General features: G+C 34.2%; 1 long non-coding RNA gene across 1 annotated transcript; it reads right to left on the bottom strand.

Moving 5' to 3' along the window:
* Window positions 1-415: 415 nt before the first annotated feature.
* LOC108471211 (uncharacterized) lies at window positions 416-1,634 on the bottom strand. Its single transcript, XR_001869475.2, has 4 exons — window positions 1,416-1,634; window positions 1,001-1,157; window positions 821-889; window positions 416-738 (listed from the first exon to the last, which is right to left on the bottom strand). It is a non-coding gene; the product is annotated as an uncharacterized LOC108471211 (long non-coding RNA).
* Between the last annotated feature and the right edge of the window lie 5,425 nt (window positions 1,635-7,059).

Below are 7,059 nucleotides of genomic sequence, written 5' to 3'. Positions count from 1 at the left end.
GGAAAAGAAGTTTTCATTAAAGCTGTCTTACAAGCCATTCTGGTATATTCAATGGCTTGCTTCTTACTCCCAAAATCTTTATGCAATGAAATGGAATCAATTGTTGTGAAATTTTGGTGGCAAAAGGGACATGGAAAGGGGGGAATTCATTGGTGCTCTTAGAAAAATCTTTGTAGTTTAAAAGAAAATGGAGGTTTGGGTTTTCATAATCTTAGCCAGTTTAATATCGCATTGTTAGTCAAGCAGGGTTGACGTCTTTTTAATTATCCAAATTCACTTTTATCCAGGGTTCTTAAAGCAAAGTATTATCCGCGGTCTGATTTTCTAAGTGCAAAGTTGGGGAGTTTACCTTCTCTTACCTAGAAGAGTATTTAGGTTGCAAAATGACTTCTTCTTCAGGGGCTAAGTTGGAGAGTTGGGAGAGGAAATGCCATCTCAATTTGGATGGATTGGTGGATTCCAAGGTGAACCTTCTGACAGTACGGAGCTCCTATAAACTATTACAAGATACTAATTCAGATCCTAATAGCTATTTATTAAAGACCGATACTAAAGAATTCTACAGAAAACCATGGAATTTACAACTTCAATAAAAAATTCTACTTCTATTTTGGTGGATATCCTGAAACTATATCCCTACACTAGCCAATCTCAGATGCAAATGAATAACCACAAATGTGAGATGTCCTTGATGTTGCTCCGGGGAAGAGGATAGCTTCCATGTCTTTCAACAATGCCCTACAAGCATTGAAGTATGGCAGAATCTTAATATGGCTTGGGTTACAGCACATCTAGATCAAAATATTAGGACATGACTTACTTGGGTTTTCAAAAAAGGCACTAAGGAACAGTGTCAGATGTTTTGCTGTGCTCTGTGGATTATATGGAGCTTGCAGAACCAAATGTTGCATGAAAGAAAACTCGCATCAGGAAGGGATCTAGTACAGAAAATACAGAGCTATTTAACATAACTAGAAGGAGTAGGCGAGAAAAAGCGTACCTTGGGGATTGCTAGAACACAGAGGCAAAGAGAGGAGACAACAAGGGACATAGTACAGTTCGATGCAGCTTTGGACATTCGAGACTGGAGGGGAGAGATTAAAGCCTAAAAAATGACCCTTCATGCCAATGCTTCATGTCCGTGTGTAGCAGAGGCCCTTGCATGTTTACAGGCAACCAAGTTAGGCATTTTAATGGGTATAAGATCAATCACGCTTATGGGGGACTTGAAAACAATCATAAAAAAATGTCAAGCGGCAGATATGGATAAATCGATTGTCGGAGCGATTATCAGAGATATCCAAAGTTGTAAATCTCAGTTTCAAGAAATCATTTTTTGGTTTATTCAAAGATCAGAAAATATTCAGGCCCATAAGCTAGCGAAGGAAGCATTAGTAAAAGGGGAAAAGATGTACCTGGTAAGGGATGTGCCGATCTGCAATGAAGTTGCTTTGGAAGAGGAATGGCCAAGGAACCTAGATTGAAGAGATTTCAAATAAGGAGTGAATTGAAAATGAGAGCAGATAGAGGAAAGATTTTTTTGTAACTGTTATCTACTGAGCAGGTGTGACGCTTCGGCATAGAAAGTTGGGATTTTAATTGCATCCAGCTGGCTGATTAGACTGGGAAATGATCATAGGTTGCTTTTTCTTTTATTTATTATTTCATTTTCTACTCTAGTTTTCTTTTGTTTTAAGGCTTGTTGGGCTATTTCCTATGTGTAGCCCACCCTTTGTTTTTCGGTACAGTCTGCAGAACTGAGCCCAATCCTATTGGGTATTAGATTTTTGTCTTGATCCTTTATTTATAATATCCCAGTCATTTTATTCAAAAATAATAATCAATGGTTAAAATCATAACATGGTTAGCTTAGTGGAGTTTTATGGCCATGATCACATTAATTATCTAAACTAATTTAGTATTATTTTAATTGCTATTGTAACATTGACGTAATTATCACTTTTAGGTCCTACCAATTTCTAAATCAATTCTTAATCGTTTTGGACACTAAACAATTTAATTCCTATACTATTTATAAAATATTTTATTAAATTAATTCCACTTAACGGTTCTATCTTAAAATTTTGGAGCCAACACATAAATGCCCGATTCAAATTTTCTGCTAACTTGATTTACTAATTTTGACCTTTAATTCGAATTTTCTAATGTCGTTGAAATCTTGATCGTTACAATTAAAGTAGTATGCATTAATGTAATTAATACTTGTTATATATATTCCTACTTTAATCTATTCTTAACACAATGAATTTGAATTATATTAGCACCACTGAGTATTCAATACTCAACGTACGATTATGTTTGTTTCTATGCGGAGGTATTGGACATGAGTAAACATAGATTTTAAGTGGTCAAGCATCCAACTCAAAAACTCAACTCGAAACACACCTTTTTACCTCTTTTGTATGTATATATGTGTTGGTGTTAAAATGACATGTATCTAGTTGTTTTGGGCATGTCATTTAAGTGGTCATTTTGGTATATTTAGTACTTGGCTTATAAGGTTTTATGAGATGAATTTTAATCTTTAATTAGTAGATAATTATGCTAGTTTATATAAGTTTGATTATGTGAATTAGTTAATTAAAATATGATACATTGATGATTATAATTTGATCATGTTTGGTTGTGTTTGTATATGTTAAATTGATTGTCTTGTTTTGATATAAATTTTAGATATATTTAAGGTACCATTTGGCATTGTTTGATCACTTGAAAATGTGCATTTAAGGTTATTTTACCATTGAGTCTCGAGACAACATAAAAATGTCTCGAGGCAACGTAAACATATCTCGAAACCATAAGAACAAAATTTACCTTATATTTTGACCTACATGCTTAGTGTCTCAAGACTTGGCAAACTAGTCTTAGGATAGTCCTATTTAAGCCTGGAGACAAGTGGTCTTTGTCTCGAGACAAGTAAACTTTGAAGCTAAATTAATTTTTCCCAACTCCAGGTCTCGAGCCAAGAACCTATTGTCTTAATACATTCAAACATTGAAGCTAAAATAAGTAAACCTACAACCATTCACCTTGTACTAGCAATTGTTGTTCAAAATAAGTAGTCACTTCAATAGATTGATGTAAAAAATGTCTTTCTACAAGGTTATCTTGATGAACAGGTTTATACGAGGCAACCATCAAGTTTTGAAGATCTGAATCATCCTGACCATGTCTTTAAATTAAAAAAAAAGGTGATACAAGGACTCAAGAAGGCGCCTCAATAATGGAACAAATAACTCACAAAATTTTTATGAAAATTGGCTTCAAATAATTTGCCTGTGAAGAATCCTTATTTGTCTATGATGACTTTGGTATTTCAAGTTTTCTACTTGTCTATGTAGATGAAATTATCATGACTAGTAATAATTCAATTGTTGTCCAATAGGTTATTACTTCTATTTCACAGAAATTTCCACTTAAAGAACTTTATCAAAATTTTTTCTTAGGGTTGAAGTAATACCAACTAAAAATGGTCTATTCTCGTCAAAAAGAAAATACATTTAGGATATCCTAAATGAAATAGGGATGCAAGAAACAAAGGAGTTCTTACTCCCATGAGCTCCTCTCACCATTACAAGCTTCAAGATGAGTTTGACCATACTGATGCCATTATATACCGAAAAAACTATTGGGAAACTCTACTATCTTTCCTTTACAAGACCTGATAGTCTGTCTCTTATGAACAAACTTTTTCAATTTATGCATGCTCCATCATACATACATTGGCAAGTAGTGAAACACATTTTTTGGCACTTGAAACAGACCTTCAACTATGGTATTTACTTCACTTGTCATTTGGATCCGAATCTTTATATGTAATCAGATGTTGATCGGGCAGGTGATTACACTAATAAAAAATCGAAAATTGGTTTTGTTCTTTATTTTGATCCAAATCTAATAAGTTGGTCCTTAAAGAAATAATATGCAATTCCTCGCTCTTCCACCAAAGCTAAATATCAAGCAATCACAATGCTGACTCTAAAACTCTTTGGGTTATGAATCTGGTAAAATAGTTCAAACTTTCACTATCTCATCCTTCGAAAATCTTTTGTGAAAATCTAGTTGTGACATCTCAAAGTCAACATCCAATTATGTATAGCAAAATGATGCATCTTGAAGTGGATTTACATTTCGTTCGTCATCATGTTTAGAGAAAAATTTTGATATCACACACATTTTTATGATCGATCAAATTGCCAACACAATTACAGAAGCACTGTAATATCCTGATTTTGGGCCTAGTCGGAATAGTGGTTTCGTGACCACAAAATCTGAGATAGAAATAATTATTTTATGATTATTTTAAGGTCTATGATATGATTGCATGATTGTGTGAAAATTTCGTGAAGAAATTTTATGCATAAAGTGCTTAAATTGAAATTAGGGACTAAATCGAATAATTTGCAAAACTTGCATTCTAGAAGTTTCTAGTATGAAATTGTTTTGAAATATTAATTAGGAGGTCTTAAATAGAAATTTTACCAATTTCTAAGTCTATGGACAAAAATTGGACATGGATGGAATTTTTGGAAAGTTTAGTAGTAAGGGCATTTTGGTCATTTAGGGGTAAAATGAATTAAAATACAAAATTAAAAGCCCATTTTGCTCATCTTCAACCCCATGGCCGAATATAGCATGGAGAAACCATGGCTAGGATTTTTCAAGCTTTCAAGCTCGATTGTAAGTCCGTTCTAGCCTCGTTTTTAATGATTTTTACGTTTTTGGAGTCCCGGTAGCTCGATTAAGCTTATGCTAGCAATAATTCAACCTAGGGTTCATAGTTGGAAAAATACCCATAGGTGAAATTTGTGTATTTTGGTGTTTTATGATAGAATATGAGGTTTTAAATTATGTTAGACAACTTGTACTACTCGGTTTTAAGTGAAAACGAGCAAAAGGGCTTAATCGGTAAAAATATCTAATAGTCATAAGTACATGTTAGATTGAGAATTTGATGTTTCCATAGAAGGGAAAAATGATCAGCATGTCATAAAACATAAGAAAATAGGCTGAAGTTTAATTTACGAGCTTTGGGGCAAAAGTGTAAATATGCAAAGTTTAGGGCAAAATTGTAATTTTGCAAAAATATGATTTTGGGTCAATTTGAATAATGTGAGTCCTAATTAGACTATATTTTAAATGATAGAGCAAGGAAAACTGAAATTTGGGCTAAAATGGAAAAATATCAAGTTGTGGACGAAATGGTAAAAGTAGTAATTTTCAGCATCGAGGTAAGTTCATGTGTAAATAATGTAGCATAATTGTTATTTTAAGTTATTGATGTTAATTATATGATATGCTGATTTTTTATCGTGAAATATTATGCTTTGTGGTTGATGTTGAGTAATATGCAAATTATGTTTACTACTTGATAAATATGAATTGCTACCGAGTATCGGTTCCGATATTCCATGGAAGACGGCAATGTGAGATCGAGGAAAAAAGCCCGTTTGAACCTTAGGAATAGATTAGGATACAAGTGACATGTCACTAGGATGGTTGAGCATCCGAACTCGTTGAGTTGAGTCCGAGTTCACTTATGGATGCGAATGTCCGAACTCGTTGAGTTGAGTCCGAGTTCGTGAAATGTAACTAGGCATCCGAACTCGTTGAGTTGAGTCTGAGTTCACTTATGGATGCGAACGCCCGAGCTCGTTGAGTTGAGTCCGAGTTCACTTAGGGGCGGGTTACATGATTTCTTGATTACATATGAGGCACTTATGTGCAAATTATCCGTGTATCTGAGTTGTATTCCGATGTATTCAACGGGTGAAATTTCTAGTGAAATGAAAGAACACTTAAGATGCAAGCGACATTTTGGTAAGTGTTGTGAAATGGACACTTTGGACAGGTATGTTCTTAACCCTCGGGTTGATAATAGATACAACAACGATAAGGTAGTAAGATGATGAATGATGTTTAGAAATATGATATATGTTTTGGTGATACCATGCTAAAGTTGTTTGGTATATTTGTATTGTTATGTTACTTGTTATTTACATATGAACTTACTAAGCATTTATGCTTATTCCTCCTCTTTATTTATTGTAGTTTTGAACAAGCCATTTCGGGAATCGGGACGGGTCAAGGTTCGATCACATTATCCAAAGGACTTTCATCTAGGTAAATGGCTTGTAAAACTTAAGTATGGCATGTATAGCAATATATTTATTTTGTGTAAATAATTTTATGATATGGCCATGATTGGTTGAGAAAATGTTTGATATTGATAAGTCATGGTGATGGTTAAATTTAGATCATGTTTTGTGACAGCCCTAAAGTGACCCTAGTCGGAAAGCGGTTTAGGGACCGCTAAACCGAGTCACCAAATTATTTGGATGTGATATTTATGGTCTAAAATATGTGAATATGAATGTGCGAAAATTTTAAGCTTCGATTTAGTAAATTGCATGTGAATTTAGTCAAAAGGACTTGTGTGACACTTTTGAAATGTGATAAGCTAATCTACAAGGATCTAATAGTGCATGTAGCCAAAAGGGAGGACTTGCATGTCAATTTTCCCCCCTAAAATGTAGTGGCCGGCCATGAGCATGGGTGGACAAAGTGTTATGGCTAAAAACATGTCATAAACATGTTGGGACAATGCATTATGTGAGGGATAATAAAATAAAGAGCATGGGCAATGTGTGTGTTTGTCCCCCCTTGCCGTGAGTGAGAGGAAAGGAAACAAAAAATGAAAAAAATGTTCATTCTTGAACATCCTTGGCCGAATGTTGGAGAAAGAAAGAAGAAGTATGCTTTGAGAATTTCAGCAAGATAGCAAGCTAAAAATCCAAGGTATGTGCATTGGGTCATAGAGAAAATTGAATCAAAAATTGGTTGATCTTTGTCCTCCATTACCGTAGCCTAAAGGGAGGGAGAGGAAAGTTTGGTTGCTTTGATTTTTGGCTTAGAAGATGGCTAGAATGAGGTATGTATTGAATGATTCTTGAAAATCTATGCATGTTTGAGATGATTAGTTCAAACTCTACTCATCCCATAGATGTGTTTTGGTTTTGGTTTGATAATGATGTTAAT

The sequence above is a fragment of the Gossypium arboreum genome, chromosome 6, assembly GCF_025698485.1.
Source record: "Gossypium arboreum isolate Shixiya-1 chromosome 6, ASM2569848v2, whole genome shotgun sequence".
In the NCBI taxonomy this organism is placed as follows: domain Eukaryota; kingdom Viridiplantae; phylum Streptophyta; class Magnoliopsida; order Malvales; family Malvaceae; genus Gossypium; species Gossypium arboreum.
This window is presented reverse-complemented; position numbering and strand designations above follow the sequence as displayed.